Consider the following 24,897-nt stretch of genomic DNA (forward strand, 5'->3'; position numbering starts at 1 on the left):
GACTAGCAGTCCTAAAGAAATTCGAGGAGGAAACAGCAGAGCTACTAATTGTGGTAGTATCTGAAGCCTGAAGAAATAGAGGTTGTCAAGTGTGATGTCCATTTTTAAGAAAGGTTCCAGAATGGTGGTGGAACTTTCCTTTTCCTCCTTGTCTCAGATTAATCTGAGATACCTAAAACTCAGTCTTCCTCTGGAGTACACACTTAGCAGTCCATACAGTGCCAATTTTGACAAAACAAAATATGCTGATGAAAACGCTTAGCAGAAAGTATTCTGACCACCTCTTCAAATATGTTTTGCTTAGTTTACAGTTTAAATACTTTTTCTTGCTCCTGGTATCCAGTTTTTTTTTTTAAGAGGACTTAAAGCTCCAGTCATCTTCTCCCTACACATTCATATTTACCATTAACAAAATTCTGCCTTTGCAACACAGTTGACATCATGCTAAGAGAGCACAGGAATAAGAGTCTTAAGAAGAGGCAGTATCTTCTATTTATACCAATTGACAACAGCTGGAAAAAACAGAGCAGCTATCAGAACCACTGGCCTGTGAAGACTGCTGCCCCCTCCCACCAAGATACTTGTATGAAGCACAAGGCTGCAGCAGATGATCTTGGATATACGCACCACCACCAGAGAGTCAGAAAGCGCAAAAACCAGTGGCAGTGTTAGCAATGTGACAGGGGACCTAGGGCAGGAACAGTGACACCAAAGTGATGTCTGAGCAACAACATGGCTGAACAGGTAACAACCAGATTTTAGGAGAAATAAGAGGCAATAACAGGAAAAGTGAGACAGGAAGAGCAAGACCCCAGCATGATCTTTGAGATGGCATTAGGAGACCTGTCACCACAAAAGGACAAGAGAAGAACACATGGGACTAAGAAAGGGACCTCAGCATTCTGGAGTGGCCCATGGGATAGGGATAGAGAGCTGTGCCTGAGGTAGCGACAGAAGAATGGGAACACTGAGCTCCTTGTGTACCTTGTGGGCACCCTCCTGAGATATGGCTGCCATGAGGCTGAGGAGGGTCTGAATCTCATTTTCCATGTTGTAGTCAAACAGCTAATGAGGCTATCATGGAAAGAAGTAGATAACACCTCAATCTTGCTATATTTTAGGAGAAAAACAGTGTTCTAGTTACCCATATGTGACATAACCATTAAAAACTGGCAGAAGGTTCAGGCTGTGAACCCAAGCATGAAAGAGTGCCTTACCTACAGCCTGAAGAGAGGTGCAAGTACTTTGACAAAAGAATCTGAGACCCTCTGAAACCCTCCAGCAGTCTCCTATTGCCTGTTGGCCAGTCCCAAAGGAGTAGAGTGTCCTGGGTTTGAGAAACTGCTTAGAGCACTTTGTTATAAAACAGATTTAAGGATAAATGAACAAATGCAGTTTAAGCCATTGAGATAACTATGCCAAAATTAGGAAGAGTTACAAAGGCAAAGCCACAGATAAGGAAATGCAATTTAATAACAATGAGGTGGTTCTTAGCTATTTCATTGTCTCAGCTAATTCAAGAACTCAGCTACCCTACCCCACCAACCTTATGGCTGGAGTACTCTGTGCTCATCTCAACTGGGGAGCCTGCAAACATGTTCCACAACCCTGGTGAACACACCAGGGAAATCACAATTCTACGCTAGACAAAACATGAGTGCACACCTTCCACCACGAACCCTAGACCAGAAGGGGCAGAAGGAGCCTCACTGCATTCCCAAATGCCCTTCAAAATATAGGCCTCTCAGTGGAGAAATAGCCTCCAGGCTCCAGTCCTCCTGTTTCTTAATGCAGATGACATTGAGAGGGAAGAAGTGGCAAGAGAATGAAAGATGTGCACAAACGAAAAGCTGTTGATTTTCTCTTCTCTTCTTGCCTACATTTTAATGATCCATCTATCTCTGTCCCTTATCAGAGCTTCCTTCTCACTTAGAATGGGCACACGGGAACACGTGGCGCATTCACATTTTTACCATATCCCTTACATTGGCATGTCTCTTCAGCTTTATGGGGGTTTTTTTGAGGAGGTTGTTTGCTTTTTAAACAATATCCTTAAAATACAGCAACTACAAGTAAGCAATATTCCTCTCAAGACCTACAATCTTCCACTCTGAGTCTCACATAGCAACCATATATGACATGTTAACCACACAGATGACAGATGGAGTATTAAGAGCACTCAGTCTAAACCACCTTCCTCCCTCCCCATTCTCAAGGGATTCCACTATAATCTTTTACTTAGCTGTACTCAAACTCATTGAAGTCAAAGTAAGATCAGGTTACCGAGTCAGAAACATTCAGGTTGGAAGAGATCCTCAGGAGATCTAATCCTGCTCAAAGCCGGGTGAGCACTGCTTTTGGAGCAGGCTGCTCAGGGCTTTGTCTATCTGGGTCTTAAAAACCTCCAAAGATGGAGGTTCCACCACCTCTCTGGACAACCTGTTCTACTGCTTGACTGTCCTCATGGGGAAAACTTTTTTTTGCCTTTCACCAAGCCAGAACTTACCCCTATTTCAACTCATGGTCATTGTCTCTCATCCTCTTCCTATGCGCCTCAGTAAAGAGCTTGTTCCTGTCTTCTTGATAACCTCTTCTTATGTAGTAGAATTCTAGTATTAGGTACCCCGAAACCTTCTCTTTTCCAAAATAAGCAGCCCTAGCTCCCTCAGTCTCTCCAGTGAAGCCAACTTTCAGCATTAAATTACTTAATATTTTCTCCCAAATCACCACTAGAGAGACAGAGAATCTGTCCAGACTGCAGGACAGCCCTGGTCTGATTGTGGTACAACTCCCACTGGCTTCCTCATGTGGAAACTAGAGAATAGCAGAGTTTGTCCCAAACTGGAGTCAGAATAGGAATAGAGCATTACGGCAGGTCCCTCTGCTTAGGCACTGTGTGGATCACAACTGTCACCAGTAAGTATTTTTGAGAGGTATCAGGTGGCACTTTGTAATCCATTGAACATAGCATTAATTGGCCAAGGTGGAAACTCAGAGATACAGGCACCTTAGTACGGTGAAAGGGCAAGGACTGGTCATATTAACAGCAAATAAGGACTGCATATCACCAGGAGGGTGTTTCTAAGCCCAGAACCCACCAGCTACCAGTGGTCCCGAGGCACCCAAACAGGGAATTAGGGATATCCTGCCATCTACCCCCTGCCTGAGAGAAGCCAGAGACCAAACCGTTAAGAGCAAAACAGGAGGCAGCTATGGGGCTATAAGATGTCACTGCCCCATCCCGTAGAGGCAGAGATGGCACTGCTCCAACGGGTCCATCCTCCTTCCTGCAGTTCCAGGCGGCACCAGGAAAAGGAAGAGAGAAGAAAGGAGGACAGTGAAGGTGCCCCAGCTCCCCCAGGGACCCAACGTGCTCCCACTGCAGAAGCAGAGCCTCTTCTTCCTCCCAGGAGCAGCAGCGTTTGGTCAGGGTGGAACTTAGTCTGAATCCAGGTACATGATGTCAACCCAGTTCCTTTTGGCAACCAGTGCAGAAATCTCATTAAAAACCACAATCTGAAGACTTTCTGACAAGATCTGCTTTCTGTCAGAACATGGATCACTGAGAGCAGGTTTTTTCTTTAATTCGACAAGGACTTACTAAAATGCACCAGCTCCCCCAGATTCTGCCCTGGACTGATATTAGCCTCAGCTGCCTGTTCCTTACCTGCTTCCACCTTTTTTAAGCATTGCCATAACATTAATGTTTTTCCAAACCTCTGGAACACCTTCAGTCTTCCCAGATTTATTACGCCTCAGTGGCCATGATTCAGAAAGTCGCTTTACCAACTTGTTTTAAACAAACAGGTTCAAATCCTGCTCAAGTTTCAAAGACTTAAAATGTTATCTTGTGTTTAACACCCTCCCTCGTTACCAGTGCAACAGGGCATATTTCAACATCCTTATAAAGGAGAGGACATCATCCCCAGATGGAGGAAACTCCTTACTTCTCAGTATTGCTAATAACAATCAGGTTTTTTTAACCTTTTCTAACAACTTATATAAACACCATTGATGGAATTCATTCTGTTCCACAGGTATCAAAACTTTTCTCAGTCCTGAGTTCTATTTGGTATACTTTTTCAGATATTTTTAGCTTTCCCTATCAACTGCCTACCTTCCAGAATACCTGGTTTATATTAGCAGCTACCTACCTACATCTTTCTTGCAAATTGCTCCTGGTGGATTCTTTTCAAGGGTGAAATACGATTACTGAGACAAACTCTTTCTAAAACCAGAAGTGAAGCAAACAGTTTGTGTAAAGCACTGTGCAATACCCAGCACCAAGCTAAAAATCTTCTGATTTTTTAAAGGGTGGAATCCAAACACCAAAAAGATGGGGTTCAGTGAAAATTAAAACAGAAAAAAACAATTTGGGAACATTTACTAATTCAGCTAGCAACCTAGTCACCACCCAAACACCACAGAAATGCTGATACTACCTAAAGCTATGGGTGCACATTTTATGAATTTTGTAAACTGTCTCTTCACATTCATATACTAAAAATCCAAAGCACCTGTCACTGACATTTGCCTTGTCCTTAGTACTACTGGAGCTGCTGTAATTTTTCACATTTAGAACCACTTTTTGCAAAGCAAGCCATGCCATGCATCTACAAAAAGATACAAAAGTGGAATAAACTTCGCAAATATTAGAAAGAAACAAAAATTACTATTTTTGTAAAAATTACTATTCATATGTGCTGCATTCCACAGATAGATATATTTCCAATACTGAAGCGCAGAAGTGGAAAGTCATTATTAGATTCCCACAGCACACTGGCCTTAATCAGAGAGGAGAACTCAGCGGAAACTGCTAGCTGAAACTACCTGGAGAAGCCAGTTAGGATTTTCAGGCGGATCCAACCATGTTCTGCTAGGTTAACTATTTACTAGTACAAATCTAAAAGATAAAGTTTAACTTCTTACTCAGAGGGATGAAGTTGCAAGCAACCAAGTGTTCCAGCAAGATACTTAGAATAACTAAGATGGTTCAGAAAAGGTCTTTGCTTACCACAACATATTTCAAACAATCAAGCTAAATGTTTTGTTTATAGGCAAAGAAAAGGACAATAACGCTGAAAATGCTCTAATACCACTTCACACCTACGGAAAACCAGAACAGTAGATTCTGACCAAGTTTTCCTCAAGACAGAAACAAAAGTCCACATATAGGTAGTAAGATTTAGGAATTAAACAGAGAAGGCAGGTAGCTGTAAGAAAGAAACTGAAAATCCTGGGATTGTCTGAGGCAAAGAGGAGAGAAATATGAGAGCTCAAGAAAAAAAAAATACATAAAATAATGATGTGTAGACAAAAAAACCCACACTCATTTACCTCTTTTCCTTATTGAAAACAAACTGAAATTAAAAAGCAACAAATTAAAACTGAGTAAATGCAATTCCATAGCATGCCATACCCGTTAAGCCTCCGGGACTTACTCCCACTTTCCTTTGTGGCAGCAATTTAATAAAGTACTGGAAATGGATAGACATAACGCAAACATCTACGATTACATTAACAGAGTAAAATAAAAGGGTACACTGGGTAGAAGTTTTCACCCATCCAGGCGTAAGTAAATCGGTAATTAGCACGACCAGAGAGATATCTCCTATGCGGATAAGTTATTCCACATTTGCCTGCATTCAAGGTCTCGGGCTTTCAGCTGCAACATGCCCAGCAGCCACTGCCTGCGATAAGAGGGGTGGCTGAGTAGGTGGGCTCTGATCTAATCCGGTTTGGCAAGCTTTATGTCTGTGCACAGGGATCGCGTTTCTGTCTCCAGCAGCTTATTGTGCAGCCTCTACAAAAAAAAAAAAAAAAAAAGCACGGCGATAGGGTTGTTTTGCTTTTTTAAATGGAGCTTACCCTCCGTAAGGCGAAAAGGAGAGATGAAATTTCACCCAAGCCTATTGAATAAATACCTCCTGAGCCGAGATGAACCCTGGCACGGTCCAGGGCAAACAGGATTATTTTGAGAAGTTCTGAGCACCTGAAAAGGGAGGTTTACAGGGGAAACAGCCCGAGATTTATCAGGAGGGGTTGCTCCTGGAGAGCCCCACAGTTAACCCTAACGATACGGGTTTCCAGAAGCAGCTTCCTACGTATTTATAACGACTCTGAGACGGCGTTTTACAGCGACACGGAGCGCAGCCGGCACATCCCGGGGGAACAGGGAGGCTGCAGCTCCCTGGGGAAGAGGCGAGCGCGCACGGGCAGCGCTGGGTGCAAAACATGCGGGAGCCGCGCGGGGTCAGGGGAGGGAGGGAGGGAGCGCGCGCAGCCCCGGCTCCCCCTCTGCAGCCTGGTGACTTGTCGCCGGCCTCCGATTTTGTATATCAGACTCTGCCCTAGCCCCAAATTCAGACAAGCACGACCAAAAAGCCGCCGAAAAGCACGTTCGCCGCCGGAGGTACGGCTGCCGAAAACGCCGCCGCGCAGAGAAGCGCACCAGCCAGCTTCGCCTTTCTACTGAATAGGAGATACCGCAAACCCTCAAGGAGCCTGGGCACGCAGCGCCGTATCGGCGAGGAAGACCAGCGTGGGAGGCGAAGGCTTTCCTTCCCAGCGCCGCCACCTCTAAAAACGCTCCGAAAGCAACCACCCCGGGGGCCTTCGCGTTTCACCGGGCGGACGGCACACACGCGCGCGGGCAACAGCAGAGGACCAGCTCAGCAGCGCGTCGAGCGGGAAGGCCCCTACCTGCCGCGCCGGGGGTCTGCCGAGCCCAGGCAGCAACCGAGCTGCGTCTTTCGGCCTCCGCGGACGGAGCGTCGGCCTTCCGCGCAACTTGCCATGGGCACGCACGGGCTGTTCAAACTTGCGCGACTCCTCCCTCCCCGCTGCTCCCCGCGCACCCACGGACAGGCCCCGCGCACGGCCCTGCCTCGAGCAGCGCCGTTCCCATGGCGACTCCTGCCCGAACAGATGGGAACAGAGCCGTTTTCTAGGCAAAAAGAAGCGGCCGTCCTGGATTCCTGTGCTCTTCCCCGCTCCGCCGGCCCCTCCTCGCTCCAGCGCGCTCCCCGGGGGCTGCTCCGCTGGCACGCGGCCCGGGCTTCGCCTGGAGAAAGGCCAAGCTTTGAATTCGTTTAGTCAAACCACAACACAGAGCAGCTCTCTCGCTCAGGAAGCGGGGCCTGTGTAGTCCCGCGGGCAGGCCAGGCCCGGTGCTGCCCAAGGGGCTCGCGCCTCCGCGATCGGCACAGCCGCCGGCACTCTCGGCACAGACATCCCCCCCAACGATCTCCGTGTGCTCGAAACCCCCTTCTCCAGCCTGGGCTGTTCACGGGTAGAGTAAAAAGCAAATACGTAATAAGACTTTTATTAAGACTAGCCCAGAGAATTATTGTGACCAAAGAGGAGAACAGGCAGCTGCTTGTTCACCTGGGCTTCTGCTTCCGAAGTTTTTCCTGAAAGAGGGAGAGCCTAGCCGCGGCACCAGGGCTTGCCACGTGGTGATCACAACAGCTCGTCCCTGCCACTTCTCCTGGCACTGGGATCTCACAGAGGGGAAGGTCCCCGCAGCAGCTGCCAGGCAACTGCGTGACATCACGTTCCATCTCCTTTTCACTTCAAAATACAGAAATAGAGGGGGGGAAATACAGAACGATACCCAAAGGCGCCACTTTGGGGATAACCACCAAGGGTGAGTGTCACCAGGAGGTGAAGCGCTCAGGGCATCGCTGAGGCTCGGCAGTGGGAGGCCAAGAGCAGGGCGGGCAGGACCACAGGAGGCACCATGGCAGCTCCGGTGGCAGGGCAGGCTGCAGGCATCCTGCTGAGAGGGCCGGAGCGCACGGGTGAGGAGGCACCACCACAGGGCAGAGCTGCAGGGCTGCCAGACTGCTCTTGGGCTGAGCAGCCCAGCAAAACACCCTCTGGCTGCAGCTGGGCTCAGCCAAGCGGCACAGTGAAGCTCCTACACTTGAGAGAGTTTAGGGAACCGAGGAGGCATCAAGAGTCTCTCACTCTCTCATCTCCAGGTTCCTGCCTCCTAGCATTGCAGGCAGGAGCCCAAAACCCTGGTGGTGGCTGCACCAGTGATGTGGTATTGCTGAGACCCCTTCTCTCCTTCCCTCCCCACCTCAAGGCCCAGGACCATCTCACCAGCACAACTTGCTCTCCTGGCATTCACAGCTCCCCACCAGCTGGGTCCTTGCTCAAAGGATTCAAGATAACTGATATATTTGGTGCCCTTATAATCTCCATTTGGTACCAGTCTCACGACCGATCCAAACAGCACTGCCATTCCTGCGCTCCGCTGAGAGCCGGAGGAACAGCGGTTTGCAGGAACAGGTCTGCAGGCGCAGCAGGGAGGGCCGGTGCAACGCACCCGCCGACGCCGGGCAGCGCGACGCCAGCAAGCTCGCAGCGACCAGCACAGCTCCAGAGAGGTGCACGCAGAGATGGCAAAGCAGGACCAGGCACAGGGTCACTAATACGATTTCATGTTTTGGAAAACTGAAGCGCCCAGAGCACAGGTCTGACCGCACAGCAGCAGCAACTAGCCCCACGTACCTCTGAAGGCAGGGGGCTGAAGGCAGGAGGGGCAGAGGGGACTGCATTAAAGACAGCTGCGGGTGGAGATGCCAGAGGGGAACCGGCAGTGCGGCAATTTGAAGTTAGGCAACTGCATGAGAAAGCTGAATAGCTGGGGGGGTACGTTGCCACAGCATTCACCTGCAGAAGCCGAGTCCTTTGGGGTGAGGACGGCAAGGCAGCAACCACGCAAGCAAGCAGGAGCGTGGGTTTGATTCTGGAACTGGTACGAGCAATGGGAGGAGCCGGGGCCTTTGCTGGCAGAGGCCGGCCAGCGGGGCCCCACGCAGCCGCGCGAGAGGCCCCACGACGAGGTAGGCAGCCACACGTGCAGCCAGGATCCCACTCCAGCAGCGGCCGACACGGGGGGAGAGCAAGGCAAGGTGGGAAGCTCTGGAGTTACGGCTGCGGAAGGCCGAGCTGCAGCGGACACTGGAGAGCCCTGCAGGCTGCCTGGTACGAGCAGGGCAGGCTGCAGCAGGCTGGGTCCATGCTAACCCTGCTCCTGGGTGACCAAGGCCACTGGGATTTGAGAGGAATGTCACTTGGGGGTCACCGGTGCAACGCTGCAGTTAAGGGACCAGCAGAAGGGAACAGCACAGCAGAGGAGACTGAAGAGCAGACATGCTTTGCTGACTCGTCAGTTGGAAACGCAGCAGCAGGTGCTGGCCTGCCTCCAGCAAGGAGGCCAAACAGCAAGGCGCAGGGCTGCGAGGGCCTGTTTGGACACTCCGGGAGATGGGAAGCATCCTCCTGGAGTCATGCAGGTGAGCAGGGATGGGACATGGATGCTGCTGTTGTACAGCATGAAGCACGTTGGGGGACACCACAGCAAAAAGCTGAGAAGCAGGGACGGCAGCACAGCAACCCATCCCACCCCTCAAATTCCGCTGTGCTACACCAGGCTTCAAGCAGGAATGACAAAAAAGCAAACACAGAAGAACCTCTTATTTGGCATTTAAGAACCACCACCAGACATGAACCACACTGTCCTATCTACTAAGACCAAGTGGGAAAAATACAGCTGTGAGCTGAAATATAGGGTCATATGTGCAGTCAGATGCCACCTTGCTCCTATCTTCTTCCCTGCCTCCTTACCCCACCTCAGCCACACAACCCACCTCTGCACTGACATTCACCAGACAGCAGAAAGCTATTTACTTTTCCCCCCCCTTGGGAAATTTTCCCATGTTTTAGTGTGTTAAATCAGCTCAGAGGGGTTGGATAATCACCAAGGCTCATATATGGCTTGGGACAGAAGTAGACAGCCAGCAGCAAGTTGGAAATGAAAAGGCACGAGACCTCTGCCCACACAGACAGCCGTACCCAAACAGGGTGTTACTGATTCAGATGAAACACTAGGCATTCTCCTGCCAAAATAAGGATGCCTCCCCCATCCACATAACAGCCCACAGGGACCGAGCCAGGATACAGACCCCAGGGTAAGCTGAGCTCAACAGGATTCCCTTTGGATGACATGGGGCAGAAGATACCTCTGGGCACCCAGGAGGAGGGAGTCCTGGAGAGAAGCCAATAAAAGCACCAGTGCAGGTGCCTTTCACCAAGTATCAAGGATCTGGAGAAAGCTCCCCATTCCCTCACTGAGCTGCAAAGAACAAGGGCCCAGCTTGCCCAGTGATCAGAGGAGCTCTGTTCCCTGGGGAAGGACATGCCGTGGGCGCACAAAGCACGGCTAGAAAACTGCAAAACTTGCAGTTAGACTCGCTGTTACCTTCAATACTTAAGCACAGAAACGGGCTCTCTGCTAGATGCCCTGTGAAATGTAACTTGATCCTGGCATAGCTATACATTCTCTAAGCAGTTCTAGCATTAAGCAAAGCAGAAAATAGTCCTTTCCCCCTCCCTTACTGGAACAAGCCCAAATGCACATGATAACAAATCCCACTCAAAGCTATTACAAACTGAAGTACTTCAGTAAGTTTTGCATCTTGCATCTCAGAGGGAGCATAGTTCTGCAATAGCATCATCCTTTCTCAAACTGTGTGTTTGAGAGACTTCCTAATGACCTCATAGCAGCACATGTGACCAGTAAGTCATCTTCTCAAAGGACTAGAAATAACATCAACAGACCCTGTTTTGGTTTTGCACAGAACAGCTTTCTGCAGCATGAGCAGGTTTCCAAACAGCAAGGCAACAGACCCAGCTCAGGCCCCAGCTGGCATTTATAGTTTCTCCAACAGATTGCATTTGGCTTCAGAAAAGATCAAACCAATTAACAGAGGATGGCCCATTAACAAACATCTAAATTCCATATGCAAATTTAGACACAAAAGCCTGTTTATTCTGATATGGGGCAATTTGGCTGTTTTTAGGGAGTCATGTGGTATCCTGCAACCCATGAATATTTCAAAAGCGCTACAGAGGAGATAAAAGGTGGTCACACAAAACAGAAAATAGTGCCTTGAAAGCGCTGTTGCTTATAGCCCTGACATGTTTAAGAGGTTTAAATAGGATTGTTTTCTTTAAAATTCATTTTGTTCTCGGAATTGACTTAATCACTTCTGCTGTGTATTTTAAAAAAACCTTTTTCTTCCCATCCCTATGTTTAAAAATGGCATCTATAGTTGGTCGAGTCCAAGCAGCAAAGCAGAGATTTGAAATTTGTGGGCGAGGAAGTGGTTAGCAGTTCACACGCAGATCAGGAAGCTGCCTTTTGCTGTCCCAGCGCCGCTGTGTGATCTGATGACACCAGGAGAAGTAGATGAATTAACACCGAGGAGCACTTTGATGCTAAGGTGAAGGCATCTAGACAATCCCCCCCGAAGTTAACATTTAGACAAATGGCTGAAAACAAACCGACAATCTTGAACATCTGAGCAGATCCCTCCTCTGTACTGAGCCGCAAAGCTCTTATGGAGGAAAAGCTGCATAATCACACTGCAAAAGCTAAGGCCAATAGAGAGACGCACCAGATCCTAAAGCTTGCGGCCAGAGAGCTCCCCCAGTTAGTTGGGATATAGGAATACACACCCAAGTGAGAAAAGACAAGATTAGAACAGAGCCTAAAAGCTTTTCTGCCAGACATCTCCCCCTGCAGCAGCACAACAGGTCACTTCAGCGCTACCACCAGGCCACCCATCCTGCCCAGGAGCTTTTCACATTGAGCCAATGCAGAAGACTGGTTTTGCATGCTCAAAGTCCGCTAGTACCCTTTTGCAGCAAAGAGAGCAACCTCCAGCCATATACCCAGGGAAGGATGGAGAAAGAGCAAAACTTGGCACTAGGTTGAGGGAAAGTTTGGGAAGCCTGTGTGGCATCCTCTGAAAAAGCCTGCAAATGCAACAAACCACTGTTTTATACAGTGCTGGTTACAACTATATCTACGCAGCGAGCTGCATATGCTGCAGGATTCCTGGACGAGGGCTGAGAGATGACAAGACAGCGAAAGGGGCAATATTTGCAGACACCTGACCTTCCCCAAGCACAGCCTTGTGCGTCCCCAGGCAGTGTAAAAGGAGAAGGGATTTCAGAGTGCAAGGGAAGCGCTCACCCCCCATACCACACCATGCTGCGAAAGCTGTTCCTGCACTGCAGACAGCCTGAGGAGAGTCCATAAGAGGGCAGAGACCACAGCAGTACAGCATCTCCTCTGCGCCCCAGTGATTGCCCCAGAGCTAAATCACTAAAATAAGCACAACCTCTGCTCTGGCCATAGGAAGCATCTCCATGCCCCCAGCTTAGCCAAGCTGCTTTGTTCCTGGGCTCACAGACAGCTGCACAGAGAAATCCCGTTTCCACTGGGATGCGGGAGCAGAAGAGGCCCTCAGCACCACTTCTTCCAATGGCCACCACCATGACCACATCCAGCCAGGATCCAGATGGCTGGGGAGGGGGTGAAGGAGAAATTACTTCTCCCCCAGCCCCCAAAACCTCACTGTGCTCTCACTGGGAGCTCTAATGCTATCACGAAAGATCAAAACAGCAGTGCCCAACAGCCTCCCGCTTACCCTGTGTTTTAAACACAGTTCCCAGCTGCTATGTTTTGGGCTGCCTCAAAGATGTGGATGAAGAGAGAGGGAAGAAAAGTTGTACTTACACCATGAGGTCAATTCAGCTTTAGCTGTTGCAGTGACAAAGCCCCAGTGAACACTTCATCGAGAGAGGGGGAAAGTCTCTGGAGTAGCAGGGAGGCCCAGCAAGGAGATGCTTGTAAACACTTTCCCTGATCATCTTTGCCAATTGAACTGTGAGAAGGGGGGCAGAGAGAAACATCGTGTGCAAACAGTCATCCTTCCCTGTCCCTGGACACTGGGACCAGCACACGCAGGATGACTCCAGCCTCTCTGCCTTGCTATCGACTGCACGCCAAGCCAAGCACCCGCTGGTGTTCTGCAACAGCGAGTGCTGCAGATGAAAATCACTGCTACTCCAGGGAAGGGCTTAACTCACCTTCAGGAGCAAATAAGCCTCTGCCCAGGGCTTAAATGGCTGAAGACAGCTTTTGACACCTAAACCCTGGAAGCAGTTGATACATGTTCAGCAGGCATCTGGCCTCTTTCAAAGTTGACCCTCTTTCTTTAAGCAAGGGATTATCCACTGTCCTGAGCAACTACCCTCTGCACTTTCTTTCCCCGTTCCAGCAGGCCAGCTCTTTCTGCCCTCCGCCTCTGGAGTGAGTTCAGACAAGGAAGAAGGCATAAGAGCAGCTACCACTGATAAGCTGAGTTGTGTGGGTCCCAGGGCCTGCCGGAGAACAAGCCCTGCCTTCACACAAGCAGTGATACTTTCCTATGTCTCTTACTCTCCTAGAAGCTCGCCAAGTAAGTCTGTATTGGGCATGTTTCAGGTCAGAAAATTATAGGTTGTGGCGACCTGAGACGACCAGCACTTGAGCAGTTATTCCAAAACCAGCTCCTAGAAAAGCTAATCAACTTCCTTCATTGTAGACTATTACAGAGACACGGAGAAGTCAAACAGAAAGCCAAAGCAAACCATGAGAACCAGCTATAAGCTTCAACAGGGAGGAGCAACACATGGAAGAGACTCAGCACAAACCATTCACTTTCCCCTGCGCCACAGACACCAAAACCAACAGAGCAACTGAACGGGCAGAGCATAGCTTGTGGCAGAGACAGTTACAGCTCCTTAGTCTGAGGCATAAGGTTATACTGCTGCAAAAGCAAGTGGTGTACCAAAGAACTGGCCAGAAAACAAGCTCTCAAGATCAGCCTCTAGTCAAGGTCCCTGAAGTCTTGTATAGCTGTTGCTCCAGGACCCTGTGGCCACACAACCCAAAACCTGACCTCTGCACTTTAGGCCCAAGCTAGTACACAAGGAGCAGCTGACAACAGCAATCACCACATTTCTGTGATTCCTCAGCAAGGACCATCATCTTCAAATAACCCAAAGATAACAGAAGCCAACGCTCACAGCTCCCTTCCCTGGCTCTAGTATGGGGGGAGGGAGGGAGGCACAAGGGGCTCCTGGGTAGGGAGTGCAGCTTGGCAGAACACCAACAGGCCTCTCTGCTCGGAGACAGCAAGAACTTTTAACGCACCCAAAGACAGAGTTCCTCACTCCACAGCACCAGACTCATCTGAGACAGTTTGATTTACACTGAAACAGGACCACAACCCAAGTCTCCAGCCAAATACAGAACACAGGACAGCGTGATGACTACAGCTGGCAACATCATGATTAACTCATAGGACCTCTCAAGTTTAATGTCAGTGAAGGTGGTACACAATTTCAGGATCTCCCCCCGCTACATGAGGCAACAGCAGTGTCTAGGGATGCAGCCAAATTTGAGTCTAGCAGCAAAGAGGCTTTGGCCAGTGGAGCTTTTACCTCCTCAGCAGCTCCTTGGATTTCAACCATTTCCCTTTCAAGCAAGGCCTCGTGGCCTAAGTAAGTATAGGGATGTTGCAATCTCCAGTTTTGTCTGAAGAAATCCAGCCCAGCCCAGATGGAACAGTAGGCCTGGTCTGGCCTGACTACATGCCATTCATTGACATCAACTGCATCCAGAAGCTTGTGGCATTCCTGGAGGCAAGTTTACTTCTCAGACAGAGAACCATTCTGCTCCCACTAACACTCAGGAGCATGATGGGCAACTTAGATGTGCACTCCAGCAGGCACGCTGATCTCATGACCTGGTATTTTTCTGAAATAAATACAACAGTCTCTTGGGAAAACCCTCTCCTCCCATTACAAGGGACTGAGGAGGGTAGATAAAAGGCAACCACATGCCTTCTGTATGTGTGGCCTCAGCCTGGTCTCAACAGCTGGCCTGCACCCAATCCCACACTAAGCTTCAGGGTAAGGGATGCTGTCAGCGCTCATCCTGTGCTTTCTGACAAGAGCAGCTCATATCTGGGCAAACAATACAGCTAAAACTGACGGGAAAACATCCATGATTTTATTTACACAATAAGACACAGGCTGTACAAGTGCTGCTTCACCTGTAATATCTCATGCAAACATGAGAAAACCACCTAACACAAAATGCTTGCCTTTTATCTGCAGAAACAGAGCTAGGATCTGGTCATAACCCCCCTACTGACATGGAAGACAGTATTCAGATATATTATGCAGTACACCATTTGTCCTATTGAGGTATTTCCTAACAGTTCATTTAAATGTTTTTAAACCTGCAGGATGAGGTCATTCAAACCCAAATGGATAACCCACACTGGTGGTTCACTGGTACAACTCAAGCAAAAGCAACTAAAAGCCAATGTGACATGGTATACTGCTCCATCCCTCGACATTTTCAAGATTTGGCCAGACAAAGCCATGGCTGAATTGATCACGTGCTGGAGACAGTCCCACTTCAAGCAGGAGGTCAGACCTCCACATGTCCTTTCCAACCAGTATTTCCATGATTCTGTGGTAGAGAATGAGAAGAGGTGGAATAATTACTGCCAACAGTTATGAAAGACTTGGATCAAGCTTCTGTGAAGAGACCTTTCTAGAGTATACTAAAAGCTTGGTTAACAAAGATATCCTCACTGACACAATTGGGGCTAATTTTGTACTGACGGAGACATTGGAATACTAGTATTTGTGCCCTGATATATCACATAGGTCTCAAACAGGATCAATACACCGAGTCAGACTGTCCCAGCCAATAGCTCTCAAAAAGTTCATAGCAGCTAGAAAAGACATTCCCTAGCGTAAGACTTTACTCGAGGGAGGTCTTAGAAATGTCCTTCCAGTATTGGGATGAGGCCACAGAAGTGCCATACCAGAGACTGAACCACTCCTAAGCACTTGCAGGCTCAGTCCTCAGGAAGAAGGCAGCACATCTGTACAAGGAGCTGTGCAGAAGGCAATCGGGAAGCAGCCACAGGCATTGTGGCTAGAGAGGGCAGCTGGCCAGGGAAGCATGCAGAATAAACTGCTGTTAGTGCCGCTCCTCCCGCCTGTCTACCTGTGGTGCTACCAGGATTGTCCCAGAACATCTGCACATGACACTGGCCAAAAGTCATTTGCTCAGAATGGAGCCCTACCAGGTTGTCTCAAAACATGAAAGAAAGTACAAGATTGTTGCTAGCTAAGGATGTAGATAGATGGTGTCAAACTAATGTAAAAGAGGACACCTTGGAAAGTAAAGTTATTCGAATAATATCCATCACAATCCAGGCAAATGCAAAACACGTGCACTTAAACCAAAGTCCATGGGATGAATTTACAACATTAGGACCTACGTCCAGGGAAACAGCGAGGGAGCTCACTGCATGGCTTGCTCTGCTAGTCAGCTGATTTGTTCTCTCCAGCAGCTGAATCACATCGCGCATGGCCAACTTCTCATCCCAAACAATAACATGGCGTTGGAAGCTCACGCTGCACATGTTCGCACAAGCACCCACTGCTCAGCCCCACTATAAATGCAGAAATGAAAGATAAACATTCCTGGAAGATCACATCACCCAGCATGAAGATGTGACAGCTTGTCAGGGACAGTGGAAACAGCCCTGAGCTTAGTGAAAAGCACTTATTATAGACTGACATTTTCATATTAGAGAATACTAGTACTCCAGCAATTTCTGCTGCAGCTTTCTTTTTTTTTATACTCTTTGACAGGCAGAAATAAAGGAGGACAAGCGAAATAACACAGCGGTAATACAGATGGACAACAAATCTTGAATCCTGGCTAGTTCTGCTCTCAATAAAGAGGCCACACAAATGACCAAGACCACTTCCAAATGACACATTCAACAAAAATATGCCCAGATTCTTATCCTTCAAGGAAAAAGAAAAGCTGCAAACAGTGTGCTCTACAGGTTCTACGTCACTATTTGCTCACTCTTCAGCAGATCTCTGTTACTGAGGGGTGGGACACTGTTACACCTTAAATGCTATTCCCAGAGAAACTGAACTAACTTCTCATTTTCACTGCATAAATTCATCTGGTTGGAAGAAAATACCCCACCCTAGTCTTCTGGCTTCCAAATTGCAGCTGGCAGACTTGAGATGCTCAACAATCCTTGGGAAGAAACACAACTGTTTACTTTGTCCCTCCCTCCTCTTGTCCTCTTGCCCTCTCCTCCATCTCCCATGGCACATACAAACCAATCATCTACGACCGCTTGACTGGAGCTGCCCTGCAGCGCTTGCTTCAGGTTCATCAGACATTCGGAGCTGTGCACTGCAGAGCCCCACAGACAGATCTGGGCACAGTACTTGAACATCACGAAAGGAGAGTCAAACCAGGTCAGGAGAGCATCATCCACCCCGGGAACCCTTCCAAGCAAACACCCAGAGAGCTGCTGCACTAGGAGCGGACAGGCCCACACTTCCAAATTTTGGAACAACTCCACCCAGCTTAATCTCTTGCTTACGCATTCTGCGAGCATTAGTTCTGAGCGGGCTGGCATTTTAAAAGCTCCATACCTGAAGCTTCACAGACAAAATAAGGTTTAGGCAGCACTCTTCAGGCTACAGATCCCCACCTCCCATGCGTATGCAATGCTCTTCCCGGCCAGCGGCCGTAGGCGATCATCCGCTGGCCTCCAGGTGGATAGCCTGTGAGCAGGCCCAAACGGGATCCCATCCAAGAGCAGCAAGCAGCTTGAAGAATGAAATGGTTGAGCTGCTAAGAAAAATACACAACCTCACTGAAATCAGTCAGAGCAACAAGTGTTTTACCAGTCTTTTTCATTAAAAAAGGGATCCTGGGATTACTAACCACCAAGTAAGGAAATGGAACTGAAGCAACTTACATTCACAACTATTTTATCTAGGGAATAAAACAATACAAAGACATAGAAATAGGAGATATTCAGTAGATATTGACTTCTATTATACTACACACTCACAAGGACTCTAAACTAGAAACTGGGAACAAGCAGCTCCCTATTTCCCTTTACCAACATTAGTGAAACTCTATTGTTTTTTTTTCCACAAAATTATTTTTGCCTAACTACTACTTCCTTGATTTGGAGGATGAAATCATTCTAGGCACGAAGAAGCCCTGGGATCAGAAAGGTACCATTCCTTTTTAAAGCAAAACCCATTCTCGTGGGCAAAGTTACCAGCAAGAAAGCTTTTTAGCTTGTTCTTTTATGCTGAGAGCACCTATCATCATCTTAGAGTCCTGCTTAATTCTCAACATTCTTAAATGACAGCTGTGATTATTTTGGAAGAAGAGGCCTATTAGGGACACCTTAAACCCAGCTGCTATTGAGAAAAAGGGAAAACAGGGACCCTTTCAAAAGGGAGCAGGGGTTTGTGCGATTCTCTGCAGCAGAACATGAATATTCAGTCTCTAACGCTAAGTAAGTTCTCATGCATTAACAGCAAAAATATCATCCCGTTTTACACAAATTCCTTTGCTGAAGCCAACAGAAAAATGTGGAATTGAAGCAGATGAGAGTCTTCTCTAACTTGGGCTCATCCCAGCACCACACATGCTAGAGAGAGAAACAGAGCTAAGGAAAGATGAAACACTTCCTTGCTATCTTCTGTTGCTGTCCAAGCAACAGGGCCTAGCACTTAAGAGCATTCCTTGGTACCTCTGCATTCCTAAAGCTCCTTCTGGAGCACAAAGCTGCCCCAAAGACAGATGCTTTTGCAGTCTCTAGTGTTTTGTATGTGCCATGAGGACACTGGACATGTGCCTAACCAATCTGATAGCCTTCTATGATGGAATGACTGGCTGGGTAGATGAGGGGAGAGCAGTGGATGTTGTCTACCTAGACTTCAGCAAGGCTTTTGACACTGTCTCCCATAGCATCCTCATAGACAAGCTCAGGAAGTGTGGGTTAGATGAATGGACAGTGAGGTGGATTGAGAACTGGCTGAATGGCAGAGCTCAGAGAGTTGTGATCAGTGGCGCAGAGTCTAGTTGGAGGCCTGTAGCTAGCGGTGTCCCCCAGGGGTCAGTACTGGGTCCAGTCTTGTTCAACTTCTTCATCAGTGACCTGGATGAAGGGACAGAGTGCACCCTCAGCAAGTTTGCTGAGGATACAAAACTGGGAGGAGTGGCCGATACGCCAGAGGGCTGTGCTGCCATTCAAAGAGACTTGGACAGGCTGGAGAGGTGGGCAGAGAGGAACCTCATGAAATTCAACAAAGGGAAGTGCAGGGTCCTGCACCTGGGGAGGAATAACCCCATGCAGCAGTACAGGTTGGGGGCTGACCTGCTGGAAAGCAGCTCTGCTGAGAAGGACCTGGGAGTGCTGGTGGACACCAAGTTAAGTATGAGGCAGCAATGTGCCCTTGTGGCCAAGAAGGCCAATGGTATCCTGGGCTGCATCAGAAAGAGTGTTGCCAGCAGGTCGAGGGAAGTGATTCTCCCCCTCTACTCAGCCCTGGTGAGGCCCCATCTGGAGTACTGCGTCCAGTTCTGGGCTCCCCAGTATAAGAGGGATGTGGCACTACTGGAGCAAGTCCAGCGAAGGGCCACAAAGATGATTAGGGGACTGGAGCATCTCTCTTATGAGGAAAGGCTGAGAGAGCTTGGCCTGTTTAGCTTGGAGAAGAGAAGGCTGAGAGGAGATCTTATCAATGTGTACAAGTATCTGAAGGGAGGGTGTCGAGAGGATGGGGCCAGACTCTTTTCAGTGGTGACGAGCGACAGGACGCGAGGCAATGGGCACAAACTGAAACACAGACACTTCCATCTTAACATGAGGAAAAACTTTTTCACTGTGAGGGTGACAGAGCACTGGAACAGGCTGCCCCGAGAGGTGGTGGAGTCTCCTTCTCTGGAGATATTCAAAATGCGCCTGGATGCAATCCTGTGCAATGTGCTCTAGGTGACCCTGCTTGAGCAGGGGGGTTGGACTAGATGATCTCCAGAGGTCCCTTCCAACCTCAGTGATTCTGTGATTCTGTGATTCTGTGACTCGTGTGTTAAATCTTTCTGGCTCACCAGTCTGAGTTCAGATTCCTTCCCTGCAAAACACACTGCATGATCTCATCTGCAAGCAATCAGCCTGAGAAATCAGCTTGTTAAAGGAAGCTTCTAGGAAAGCAGAGATGTCTCTGGAGACTTTGGGGGCCTATACAATTTTAACCAGTTTGTTAAACCCCAGCTGCTCTTCTCCCCAAAGGGGTCACACAACCAAGAAACCATTTCTCCTCCCACACAATTCCAGACAGCAGGACAGTTTGCCAACACCTAACTGGAGCATCACATTTTGATTCTCCACAGTCTGAAAGCGCTCACACTTCTATGCAAACTCTTTCATTTTAAGAAGCCACTAGAAGAGTGTAAGAACAAACTCAGGGCTCCAAGTTAACTATCATCTGGAAAAGGAATCTGTTGAACAGGGAACAGTGGCAAACTGAACATGTAAGACAGTATTTCCTTCATTTCTGGATTCTTGACATATATATCAGCATTTCCCCACAATTACCTCCTGGACCCTAGACACACTCCCAAAGAGAGGAATCGTCAGCACAGCAGGAGCTATGAAGAGGAGCGAGGGAACAACAGGGACCCTGTTGTTCCATCTTTACCCTGAGATTGTTTAAAATGATGTCAAGGAATTTCATCTAGTTTCTGGTGAAGCTCCAGGAATATCCAGAAGTCCTATGCTCTTCCCTGTGCTAAATTCACACTAGTCACCAGGCTTTGCTTCCTGGTGACAGCCTTGGGGAAACAGGAGCAGACCAAAGAGTGTAGGAAAAGAAACACAGTGACCGATTCCCAGATTACACTATCCGTTCCTCATTGCAGGGATGGCTGCACCTTGTTCTTCTTAGAAGCAGCATTGTGGTGGGTAGAACAAGCAGCATTGCTCTTGCACCTGCAAACTCAGACTTGCATCTCCCGAGCTTTCAGGAGAACAAGGACAGCCACTCTTACACCACAAAGGGAAGCAGGACCTTGATCCTGGCTTTTCTTCACTTTCTTCAATGAAAGCCTGCGTAGCTGCCCTCAACAGCATCAACTGGGCAGCCCTTTCCCAGACGCTGTTGGTCATTTAAGCACTTCAAAAGATCTTCCTTAAAATTCTTGCATACAAATGACCGTTCAGTGTTCAACACAGCATATGGAGGAGGAGGGGGAACAACCAAACCAAACAAAAACCCCACCAGCCTGTCTCTAACAAAAGAGATTAGGAGAACTGAATCCCTGCCTCTTTCCAGCCACTGATTATTTCATGTGAAATCATTATTCATGGCTTCCAGCACCTATTTTCAGTTCAACTTGCAAAAGTAACTGTTATGAAACAAGCAGAAGGAAGCGAATCAGAGTAGAAAGGCAACACACATTTATTACCACGAGGACAGAGGATCAGTTTAGCTGCACTGGGTTCTCCCCCAATTTGTCTCTTCACTGGAGCTACTTATTACTTCTTAAAAAGATAACCCACACCTTAACCACTAGCTCCTGGAATCACTACGAGAATCACTAGGAGGAACTTTACCCTGTACTGTGCTGGACAACAGAGTCACAGTACAACTATTTTGGTCAACACTGGCACCTTCTAGCTCCAAAATGCTACACTGAACTTCACATAAGCTTGAAAGAAAGACCGAGAAATATTGCCTTGAAGAAGCTTTTAGCTCCCTACGCCATTAAAAAATACCGTAGCTCTGTTTGACTACAAACATTCAGGCTAAACAAAATGTTACAAGGGGAAAAAAAAGTCTCTTCCAAACTCTTTACTCCTTAGCCAAATTCCTAATTTTACAAGATTAAGAGCAGAAACTCCCCCACACATATGTTAGCTACTAAAAGCAAAGTATAGTGCCCAGGTACAGGACAACTGCCCCTGAAAGCCTGGGAAAACACATCTCAGTAAATTCAAAGCAGGAAAGGGGGGGCGGGCACAATATTGAAGGGCTCAGCTGCTACCTCCTACAGTGCAGTTTCTCAACCAAATCGTGAAAGGGAAGAAGAAAAAGGAGATTTTCCGGCTCAAGTTCCAACTCCTTTTTTAAAAAAATCAGTTTATAACCACTTAAAATAAACACAGTAAGAACAACTGTGCAGTAACTGGGAACCTGCAAAAACAGCTGCAGCTAAAAAGCAGTTCAGGCAATGTTTGGCAAACAGGAGCTGATACAAATGGCCCGAGGGGATGGCAGACATTTAGGGATTATGGGAATGAGACGACAGATTTCACCCAAGAGCTCCAATAGGGAATCTGCCTGGAGTTGATTCAGCCAAGGTGTGTCGGATGGAAGCAGCCATCCCACCCATGCTGTTTGCCACAGAGGTGGGTGTTTGCTCTGAGTTACATCAGCCTCCTGCCCGGGTGCCTCCTTCTCCCTGGATGCCCAGGCCTTCCTCATGCCCCACATGGTCTCGGAGCAGCCCAGAGCATCCAACTGGGCCTGCCCTGTCGCGGGGAGCGTTTTGGAGCAACGCCGTGGTCAGCCACGCTGTTCCCTGCGCCGGGCCCCCAGAGATCCCCCCACAGGCAAACTCCCTGAGAAGGGCAGGGGACAAGGAACAAGCCAACTACTCTGACACAATGATTTGTGGACATTTCAACCAACGTGAAGCTACTCTAGAAAAGCTTCAGCAGAACAGTGACCGCAACAGCTACAGTACAAAGGAGCTCTTCTAGAGCAAAACCATCCAGTCCTCTTTCCACTTCACTTTGGACTCCAGCTGAAATGAATCCACAATATTCAGAGTCTCAGGCAATTTTTTGCCACTCTCTCCTCAGTGACTGTTCAGGACTGGAGGATCCAGATCTCCATTCAGCATCATCCAAGGAAGTCTCTTAAGCCTCAGTAGAGAGCCACCTACTTTGAACTTCCTCCTTTGCTGCAAAGTTGACGGTTTTCAATTACACATGGTTCTAGTTGTTCTTGGCTCTCCTTCCCTCACCACAGACCTGTGCTCACAGCTTCTGGATGACCAGGGCTGTGCTGTATACAAAAGCCAAATTCAGGAGAGATGCAACAAAACATCAATTGCCTTCCTTACAAAAATAGTCTTCCAGGACAGGGAATTGAATGAGAAAGATGAGAGCTGCTGAGAAATGCAAGGGGTCAAAAGGCAGGTCACCTGGGCAATTCTTGCAGAGGACAAAAAGGGAATAAAGCCTACAGGTTTCACGTGGAAGGCTCCTGGAAGTTTCTCAAGATAAGCTGATTTACAAACTGCAGTCTAGGATCACCAGAAGGCCACAGATCACTTGCTAGCAGCAAAATAATAAAAAAAAAATCTCATATACCCCAACATCTTTCCCAGGGGACAAACACACACCTAGGTAGCAGATTCAGATCTTCCAGAAATAGAATTGCTTCCCTCAGTTATGTTTTATGCACTGCAACAGCCAGAACCCGCAAGCTGAGCAACGAGCTCCGAGAGGCATTGCGGCGAATGCGCAAAGAGCGTCTCTTCATCTTGACAGCCCAGGTTGTCCAGACAAGCAGGCTGAACAGACATAAGAGCCTTTCTAATTTTACTGTCCGCAGAGAGAAGGCAGGAATGTCCGATGGAAGAGCAGAAAGGCCTCTCTGCCCACACACTCCAGCAGTCCTGGCTCCGCCGCTGGAGAACTGCTCCTACTTTTTTTTTTAATCGCTTTTTTTTTTCCAATAGAGTTGAAGAGAAAAAGAACAGCTTAGCATTTCAAACAGAAGCGCTTCAAAAATGTTGATTTACCGCACTTTTTTTATTCTTTCGAGTTTGAAGCATTGAAACAAGAGCCTCAGTGGTGCCCCTTCACAACGTTTCTCCCTTTCTGCCCCCAACGACAGGGCAAAATACCCAGAGTTCCACTTAATCACTTTTTCCTTTCTTTCCCTTTTTCCTTTGGCTTAAAAAAAAAAAAAAAAGCCCGCTTGAAAAGTTAACGTGAACGAGTTGCAGATTCTCCTGTTTGATCTTTTCCCACTACCCCACCCCCAAATGGGCGCTCACGAGCCAGACCAGCAGAAGTCAGCCAGAGGACTCGCTGGCACCCGCGCTATCAGCGGCGAAAGGAAGAAAGGGGGGAAAAAACACCCGTGAAACAAACCGAGGCACCGAGCTCTAACCGCACAAGAAGCCGAAGGACGAGGCCGAGCGGGAGCCCTTCCCCTGGGGGCAGCCCGAGGGAGAGCGGCGGAAAGTTTCCCCTCGCAAAGGAAGCGGCAAACGAAGCCGCCCGCCAGCGCCGGTGCCGGAGGCGGGGGCGCCCCGAGCCGGGCCCCGGCCCCCCCCCCAGGCAGGTGCCGCCCCGCCGCGCCGCGCCCGGGAAGGGGAACAACGCTGCCCTCGGGCTCGTGGCGCTTAACCAGCGACGGAGAGAGCGGCGCGAAACCGCCTCGAAGCGCTCCTCCCGCGGCGCGCCGCCCCCGCCAGGCCGCGGCCCCGCCGGCGCCGCCCCGCCGGCGCCCCCCGAGAGCCCCGCGGAGCCCCCGGCGCCCTCCGGCCCGGCGGCGGGCGGGGGTGGGGCGGCGGCGCTTACCTGGGAGCGGGAGCCCGAGCGGCGGCGGGGCGCGGGCGGGCGCGCTGCATCACGCCCCCCTTCCGGCCGCCGGGCGGGCGAGGGCGGGGGCGGCCGCGGCCTCGCCGCTCTTAAAGCGACAGCTCGCCGCGGCCGCCCCGGGGCTCGCCGGGCCGCGGGGCGGGGCGGCGTCGCCACGGCAACGCTGCCCGCCGCCGCCGCCGCCGCCGCCGCCGCCGCCGCGGCGCGCAGGGCGGGAGCGGAGCCCGCCCGGCCCGGGGGCCCCGCGCTCCTGCGGGCGGCGGCGGCGGCGGGGGGAGCGGCGCTGGCGGGGCCTGGCTGCCCGGGCGGCCTCCGCGGTGCTCCGTGTGCCTCGGGGCCCGGCGTTTTGCCTCGGGGCCCAGCCGTGTTCCCGGGTCCTGACATGTTCCTCAGGGCCCTGCCGCGTTCCTGTGTCACCTGGGTGCCTCAGGGCCCTGCCATGTTTCCGTGTCATGACGTGCTCCTCAGGGCCCTTCTGTGTTCCTGGGTCACCTCGTGTGCCTTGCGG

At 49.3% G+C, this 24,897-nt stretch overlaps 1 protein-coding gene across 1 annotated transcript in view; it reads right to left on the minus strand.

Moving 5' to 3' along the window:
• LOC106493039 (discoidin domain-containing receptor 2-like) overlaps window positions 1-24,410 on the minus strand; it is a 59,634-nt gene extending 35,224 nt beyond the window's left edge. Inside the window, exon 1 of the mRNA XM_067309076.1 lies at window positions 24,369-24,410. The gene's annotated coding sequence lies outside the window, so the exon portion shown is untranslated. The remainder of the gene's footprint in view (window positions 1-24,368) is intronic.
• Window positions 24,411-24,897: the final 487 nt, after the last annotated feature.

The sequence above is a fragment of the Apteryx mantelli genome, chromosome 21 (assembly GCF_036417845.1).
Source record: "Apteryx mantelli isolate bAptMan1 chromosome 21, bAptMan1.hap1, whole genome shotgun sequence".
Classification (NCBI taxonomy): domain Eukaryota; kingdom Metazoa; phylum Chordata; class Aves; order Apterygiformes; family Apterygidae; genus Apteryx; species Apteryx mantelli.